Below are 9,005 nucleotides of genomic sequence, written 5' to 3' on the forward strand. Positions count from 1 at the left end.
GCTTCTGTTGGATTTGGGCAATTAGTGAGGACTGGATGGAATCATAGTAATAATTTTCCAGTGCCTTAGTATCAGAGTGGAGTGACTGTTAACAGGGTCTGTTAACTGTCTACAGATAGACAGTGAACCAAAAAAATCTATCAGCAGCACATGACTAATTCCCCTTACTTTCATTTGATCTTAGCTTTTGACGTGCACTTTCTAATGCCAAGTGGCCTGATCCAGGTGAAGTGTGAAAGATCAAAATCTTTCATTCCTTATTTGTGACACCTGGTATTTCTTTCTTAACCTCTCTTAAGCAGAAACTACCAGATTTATCATTCAGTTACAGAAATAATCAATTATTCTTTCAGGTCAAGCCATTTGTCAATGTTCTATTTGTGCAAGCTCATTTTGCAATTCTGGTTTTAATTGTCCCGGACAAAAGACGAGTGTCTCAAATCATTAGATTAGTATAATGTACCTTTCCTAAATCCAGGAGCTTTCTTCTAGTCAGCTTACACTGGAAATCTATAAAACAAATGAAAATAAATGTTCCACAACACCATTAGTCTAGGAAACAAATATCTAGCAAATGAATGCAAGTAAATAGCAACTAATGCATGGAACTAAGTGGGTAACAGTTCTATAATCAGTAGTGATTCTCTTAAAATCTGCTTTGTCTGAAGGGCTGGTATACTTTTAACTAAATAAAGCAACCATTAACTCCTGGTAATGGCCAGTATCATCAGGGATTCTTCTTGCATCTTACTTTCTCTGCTGTTTGACACCACTGTCTCCTCCTGCAACGCAAACACAAGTCTGAAAACAGTTTGAGAAAGACTTCAGCCAAAGATAAACAAAGAACCTTGGACCTCTCAATTATGCAGCTGCCCTCAGATCTCAAACCTACCTCTGGGACTGGCATAAGTAGGCTCAGGCAATTGCAACCACTTTAAACATGCCTTTACAAAACTTGTTTGTGATGACAGGATAGTAGTGTCACCATTCAGGATGACTTACCTTGAAACACACTAAATCTTTGCTCTGCACCCTGGTGTTTTCGACTGTTACTTGCAATATGCAAGGTTAAAATTAACTATATTCATTTTAGAGTCAGATTAGAGCCACTTGAAATATTTACAACAAAATGAAACCTTATTAAATCACTGAAGGGCAATATTTTAGTTTTGTCAGTCAGGGAGAGACTCTATAACCTACTGGTGAGGACACTGACCTGTGATGTGAAAAACCCAGTTTGCAGGAACTGCTTTGCCACGTTCAGAGTGATTAGGGATGGAAAACGTGCTCTGAATAAGGCAAAACAGGGAGCTGAATCTGGGTATATCACACCCCATGCCATAAGCCCGGTGCCATAATTACAAGACCATGCATGAAAAAGCTCAGGTTTCAATCTAAAAGAGATGTTGATACCATTCCTTTTTCCAAAAACTTTAAAAATGTTAAGTCTCATTCTTGTTTCAGGGCAACACAAAAACAAATGTCAACATCTCAGAAGTTGCTGTGAAATGGAATTGCCACTCCAGTCAGCCGTATTTTGGGATATAACAACTAAGAACAGCTATTATCCACATGCTGCATCTTTTATAGCAGGAGTAGACAACCTGTGGAACAGGTGCCACAAAGTACATGGGCAGTCTCTGTGTAGCATTCAACAGATTAGGGAGGAGACAAGCAACACAATGGCAGATAGGGCAAGGAGCAGGAAGCAGAGCAGCAGATCAGGGAGGGATAACAAAGCAGAAGGCAGAAAGCACTTGGGGAAGGTGCAGGGATAATTTGTGGCACATCTGCCAAAAAGTTTGGCCTCCACTGTTTTATAAGATCTAGATTAGATTAATATAAAAGTACTAGTCAGCTGCATATCGGTTGCAAAATCTGCTGGAACTTTTCTATAAACAGCTGTTTGACAGTTGTTATACTTTCTCTGAAATACCCAAGTCTCCTAGCCAGTACCTACCCAACCGTCTACAAACAATGTCAGATAAAAATATAAACATCGATGGGAGCTAGAAAGAGAACAAGTGGCTGTTTGGGGAACCCTTAGAAATCATTTGCTCCATAGCAAAAATAGGAAAAGTAGAATAAGGAGGGGGAACAACCCCCAAGTCTCCCTGTAACTGAGTCGAAATGAAAATCTTGAGTCAAACCAAGACTGAATCTAAATGTGCATTTGTTTTTAAATGTCCTTGATTTAATTTTTTAATGAAAGGGTTTCAATTTAAAGATTGAAGAGTGCAGCTAGTTCTTTCCAAGCACCATCTCTTTGAAAACCAGGTAGGAGACCAACTGAGACACAGCCCAGAAAGGACACAGGACACTTACAACAGCAAATGCAGTTTTAGCTTACCTCCCTTGTAGTTGGCAACATTTTCAAATCCTGTCCTGGGTAAATTGTGAGAAGGTGTACCCACTTGATAGAAGGTTCATCCCATGTTTTCCATGTTTGAAACCTGGGGAGTTTTATGTTAATACTAGCAAGTTGCCCGTCAAGCATGACAGGGGCAGGGACAGAGGCCTGTGTTGGTCCCCTCCCCCCACCCCACTGCCTCAAGTCTGGGCCTGCTCCCTCCCTTTGTTGCCTGCTGCTTCCAGCCCAGGCTCGTTCCCACCCCCACTGCTTTGGGTCCAGGCCTGTTCCCTCCCCCCCCCCCCCCCCACGGTCACTTCAGATGTGGCTCCCCCCGCTGCTTCGGGTATGGCCCCATGCCCCCGCACTCCCTGCCATTCAACCCCGTGCTCCTGCCACCGCCTCCCAGGAATGGGGGGGTGGGGAAGGGTGCTTGCACTTGGCGGCAGCGGTGGCTGGCAGCAGCCGTGGCGGGTAGCGGCGGTGGGCAGCGGCAGGTGGCTGTGACCACAGGCAGCAGCAGCTGGCGGGTGGCCACATGCTGACACCTGTAACCCCCACTCCCCTTCCTGCTCCCCTTCCTCCCTCCCCTCTTCCCTGCCACTTCCCCCTCCCTGCTGGCTGTTGTTGGGGGGTGGGCCTGCTTCAGCCCCTCAGTCCCCACTGTCCTGGCGGCGTTCCAGTGTGGGGGGGCAAGGCCAGCGCTGTGTCACCAGCACCCTGTGCCGCTGCCGCCTCCAAGGAGCAGGGCTGGGGGAGGGGGGGGAGGGGCGAGGCCAGCGGTGCTGGCCGCCCCTGCTCCAGCCCCTCGGTCCCCGCTGTCACACTGGCATACAGACAGACAGACTAAGGCTTTTATAATATTAGCATAATATGAATGTCAATTCTAGAGATGTTGGTGGTTTGGGAGTTCAGCTAAGCATTTCCAAACTATCCTGGCACCCACCACCTGCAAACATTGCTCTTCTTACCTGCAGCTGTCTCCAGTGAGAGGCACATTATTTGCATGAATATCATCAGGTACCTTTTCCTTCAGCCCTCCTCAAGGATCTTCTATAGTAGAGTTTCTTCATTGCAAGAGATGGGGGGTGGGGGGGGTGGCATATCCTTTACACTTTCCACGTGGGGGTGTGGAGCTCCAAGATCCTCACTTTTTTCTCTTTCTCTTGGTGGCTGGAGGTTCTCTCAGTATCTCTGTGCATCTCCCATCTCTGAAGAAACTAAATTTTCCCCCCATTAATTTGACACTGTTCCTGTAATAGGCAGGAATCCTGAGATACAATATAGCTACTGCCCCATAATTGAATACTCCTTTGATACCCGAGCATCCTTCAACAGGTGTCCTTCTGTTTCATTAAAGGACAAGTCTGTCAATATTAAGGGGAGTAAAAACAGCATAATCCTCACTAATGTGAGACTATGGGGAACTATGTTCTGGAAGTGAAAGCGGAGTCAAACTGCTTTCCCATGTGTGGTTAAGGCATTTCAGTGTGTGTGGTTTTAATAGCTCCCAAGCTACCTTAGTTGAAAGGAAAAGTAATATTCCATCTACATCTGAGCTTTAAGGAGTTGGCAATTGCTCTCTCAGTAACACTGCTTAAGACCTGGGGAAAATATTCTTTTCTCTAATATACTGATTTTGTGATATTTATTATTGCAAAGAAAGCACTTACCATTTTTATCCACTGCCTGAATGAATTAGAAATAACATTAGACCACCCTACAAGCATAACGAAATGCTTGTCTTGTTTCAGCATTTTCCCTCCCCTGGTCTCTTAGGGAAACAAATGAATGTTAATAGATCATTTTTGCTTCAGGTAATTTAAACCATATTCCCAAGTCTTTAAACATATCCAGTATCAATTTGACTCGAAGTCCCTTAAGCAATCTGTGAATCATTCAATCACTGAGAGGACTTGGAAGCATTTCAAGCGGTGAAAAAAACCTTCCCTACAGTCTTTTATTGATACATATTGTTAGAAGAGGTTCAGAAGGAGGAGGCACTTGCAGGAGGCCACATCTTCTGATTTCACACTATTACCTGTAGAAACAGTTGAGCACAGTTGTAATGAAAATTTACTAAGAGGAACAAACTCTGCTTAACTGTCCTTAGCACGTAGTAATGATGATAATAATAGAGAAAATAGATGTTACTTTCACATCACAAGTGGGACAGAAGAATCTTGTGAGGCTTTGTTAAAGGGATAAGGATATAGCAAAAATAATTTTAAATGCCCATTTACAAGAGGCTGAACCCCCTCCCCGCCTCCCCCCACCCCTGGCTCTTGGATCTGGCTAGAGGAGCATGGAAAGAAGTAATGTCAGATTCATGTCATCACAGATCCATGATTCCCCCACAAAAACACACCTCATAGGAGCTATCTATGAGGAAAAGGGACCATAGTTTGAATTGCAAGGAAGGAGCAAGGAAGAAGCAGAGTCTAATAATTAGCAAATTATATGTAGTTAAGAGTGATTAGTTTGGAAGATACAATTAAGATAATGTATAATCTTGTTAAATGGGAATGATGGATTGAAATCCATACAATTAGATTCCTCAAGGGCAAAGTAGCTTAATCAAATACGAGGCTAAAAATTGTTTGTATCAGTAGGATTATTAGCAGATCTCAGCCGTTTTGTAACTTGACTGAAGTAGATTAACATTAGGAAATAATTTGGTTCACTGCATGTAGGGCAAGCAAGACAATTTATTCTTTCATGGGAGACGTGTACCTGAAGGGGCACCACACTTCCAAGACAGATGCGGACAAATTGTAGCTCTCTTAGAAGAGCCACAAATATGATAAAAGGTTTGGAAAAAAATCAGACTGGCAAAGGAAGGTTTTGAAATATGCTTCGTTTCGATGCTTCATCAAGAAAAAAGAAGGGATAGATAAACTGTTTCCAGACAGATATCTAAGAAGGATGTTAGAAAGCAGATAGATTTTTTTTCTGTGAGTATAATGCAGGGGTGGGCAATTATTTGGGCACACAGGCCACATAAGGAGTTTTGCTGAGCTGTTGCGGGCTGGGTCAGCACCCTTGCTCCCCCTGCGCAACAGCTCACTTAAAGTCCCTATGTGGAACAGGCTCTGGGTGGGTGGGATGTGCTCTTTGTGAGCAGGATGGGCGGGTAAGGCCAGTATCATGGACCAGGGTCAATGCAGGACTAGGGCCTGGGGCAGGGCCGTGATCTCCTGCCTGCACGCCTGTGTAACAGGTGTGAGTTCTGCAACCAGGGGCATGCAGGGAGCAGATCATGACTCTACCTTGGCCCCAAGATCCTGGTTCCAGATGCTCCCAGCCTGGCTGCAGCCCTGTCGCATCTGCCTGGCCGCACGCCCTGCATGCACAACTCCCAACCAGTCTCCATGGAGACACTGGGATCACAGAGCAGTGACAGCATGGGGCCAGGGAAGAGCTGTGATCTGCATGCTCCTGCCTGCAGAACCATTTGGAGCCCTTGCTGTCACCATCCTGAGATCCTGGGGTCTCCATGGAGATCGGCTGGGAGCCACATGGGTAGGGAATGTGACCAGGGGAGCTGTGTCCACAGCCACGACCAGGATCTTGGGGTGGTGACAGCACATGGCCAGGACCCAGGACAGAGCCACAATCTGCTCCCTGGGTGCCCGTCTGTAGAACCTGCACCCATAGTCAGGCATGCATGCAGATTATGGCTCTGCCCTTGGCCCTGGCCCCATGCTGTCACTGCCCCAGGGTCCTAGGGTCTCCCCAGCACTGCCCACCCATCACAATCCCGCATGCCACTCCCCACTGGCCTGCAGGCTGGCCAAGCACCCTGTTCGTATGGGTCCTGCCCCCAGCAGTAGGAATGGGGTGGACAGACCGGGGTGCCCAGGCAGCAGGGCTGGGTCCGGCAGTGGCAGCCGGAAGGAGCTGCTATTGCTGGGGCTGCAGGGAAATGGAGTCCAGCCACCACACTACCCCAACCCTGCTGCATGTCTGGGGGTGGTGGGACTGGCTACACATGCCAAGGCCTGGGCTGCCCCCTGCACTTGGGCCAGGTGGGACTGAGGGACCTGCCACAAGCCAGACAAAATCCCTTGGTGGTCTGGATGTGGCCCGCCAGCCATATTTTTCCCACCCCTAGTGTAAAGGATAAATAAAGTGAGTGTAAAGAAAAAAAAAAAATATACATGCCCAATCCTCCTCCAACTTTCCAATGAATTCTCCTTAAAAGGTCACTTTTGCTCTAGATAGAATGAAGCCTTTCCATCCAGGCTTACTTCATTGTATATACCACTAGCTACATTCACCATTAGGATAAGCACATATAAACCTATGTTATCCTATTGCTCTTAGTCCTGTGCTCAGTCATCCAGTTTGTCCAGATCCACTGTATTGACAATACCTACTACTCTGTCATCACTACACTCCTACATTTTGTGCTAAGACTATGATAATGCAGTTCTCTTTTTAAAATATATTTTAGAACAGTATCTTAGTACCAGCATCCAGGTCCCTTTTCAGCACTGCCTGCAACTAGAACCCATTGCTCTGTGTTAGAGGTGTTTCCTCAGCCTCATGCATTGAACTTATTTTTTTTTTATTTGCATCCTCTTATGCATGAAATATTTGGACTACTGCCCTGATGTTTTACACTCTTGACATTTGACAGAAAACATGTTAAATAATCATAGAATAATCGAACATTATAATTGGGAGGGACTTCAGAATGTCATTTAGTCCAAACCCTGCTCAAAGCAGGAAATCCCAGCCAAGGCTTTGTCTCGCTGGGTCTTAAAAACCTCCAGGGCTGGAGATTCCTCTTTACTACCCTCCTAGTGAGAAAGTTTTTCCTAATATCCAAGCTAAACTTCCCTTGCTACAACTTGAGACCATTGCTCCTTGTTCTGTCATCTGCCACCGCTGAGAAGAGTTTAGCTTCATCCCCTTTGTAACCACCCTTCAGAATGCTGAAAGCTGCTATTAAATCCCCCTTCAGTCTTCTCTTCTCCAGACTAAACAAGCCCAGATCCCCCTGCCTGTCCCCACAAGTCATGCACCCCAGTCCCCTAACCATTGTTGTTGCCATCCACTGGACTCTCTTCAACTTGACCATATCCTTTCTGTAGTGAGGAGCCCAAAATTGGACACAGTACTCCAGATGTTACCTCACCAGTGCCAAATAAGAGGGGAATAATCACTTTCCTCAATCTCCTGTCAACATTCCTAATAATGCAGCCCAGTATCCTCTTAGCTTTTTTTGTAAGACAGGCACACTGTTGCCTCATATTCATTTTATTATGCACTATAATCCCCAGGTCCTTTTATGAGAGCTGCTGTTTAGCTAATCGGTACCCAGCCTGTACCAGTGTATGGGATTGTTCTATCTTAAGTACAAGACTGTATTTCTCCTTATTGAACTTAATGAGATTGCTTTTGGTTCAATCCTCCAATGTGTCTGTGTTCCTCTGAATCCTAGCCCTACCTCCAGTCTATCTACTGCTCCCCCTGCCTTAGTGTCACCTGCAAACTTGCTGAGGGTGCACTCTATGCCATTTTACAGGTCATTAATGAAATACTGCTCTGTATCAATACAAATTATATTCCCTGGCAGCAGTGCATAAAAGACTTGATGAAGGGGTTTTTGGACTGGAAAAAAAAAAAAAAAAAAGAGTTAAAAGAACTACCCAAGTGACTGACCTCTTTTTGATACATGCACTATTAAAAGGGAAAAGGAAATTAAGACTCTGGGGGGAAAATATGCCCTGTGATACTGAACTTCACTTTAGACGCACCAGTTTAGCATACTACAGTCACCACTTTTGAACCTGCCAATCTTTTAAAAAAAATTATGGTACCAAACTCAAAGACTTCGCTTTATTCAAAGAGCATACTACATATGGTGCTCAGTGCCAATCCAATTATTACATTGCATGCATTGAGTCTCTCCATGCAATGGAGTTTCTTGCATGCTCACTTATGCTGCAGTTTAGGAAAGGTCACAACTCATACAGAAGCTATTTTTCCAACACATGATTTGTTGATTGCTCTGCCAGACCTCTATATTCACAACCACTGCACCAAAAACTGCAAACTGGTCAATACTTTAGCCATAAAATTCACCCATGTCCAATGTACAGTGCTAGGTACTTGGCTGATCTTTCCTTCAGCCACCTGGATCATCAAGCTCTCCTGTGCAGGCTGAGAGAACCATTTTCTTTTTGGCTGCTTTTCTGACTATAGTTGTGCATGGGCATGTCTACACAAGACGCTTTACCGTGCAGTAGACTAATCTACGAAGCAGTAAAGCATCACCATCTACACATGCGCACATTTAGTGTAGTAAATTAGCCTACTGCTCAGTTAGCAACTACCTGTATTTACAGGTAGTAAAGTAACTGCGTAGCATGTACTCCACAGTAGCACATGTGTAGACACTGACCAGGAACAAATTGGCTCTCCGTCAGCCCCAACACTAGGGGCCCACACATAATGAAAACTCTCATATTCATAAAGATACTTAAAATATTAATTGAAATGGTAATGTCTCAACTACCAGGCTACAAAGTCACACTCCTGTCTTTGGACCAGCAATACCTAGCCACCGGATTGTTGAGGATAGGGACATTCCCCCTCTGCCCATTACTTGAAGTATCTATTCAGATCACAATTCTTGGTACTGTAA

The sequence above is a fragment of the Alligator mississippiensis genome, chromosome 7, assembly GCF_030867095.1.
Source record: "Alligator mississippiensis isolate rAllMis1 chromosome 7, rAllMis1, whole genome shotgun sequence".
Taxonomy (NCBI): domain Eukaryota; kingdom Metazoa; phylum Chordata; order Crocodylia; family Alligatoridae; genus Alligator; species Alligator mississippiensis.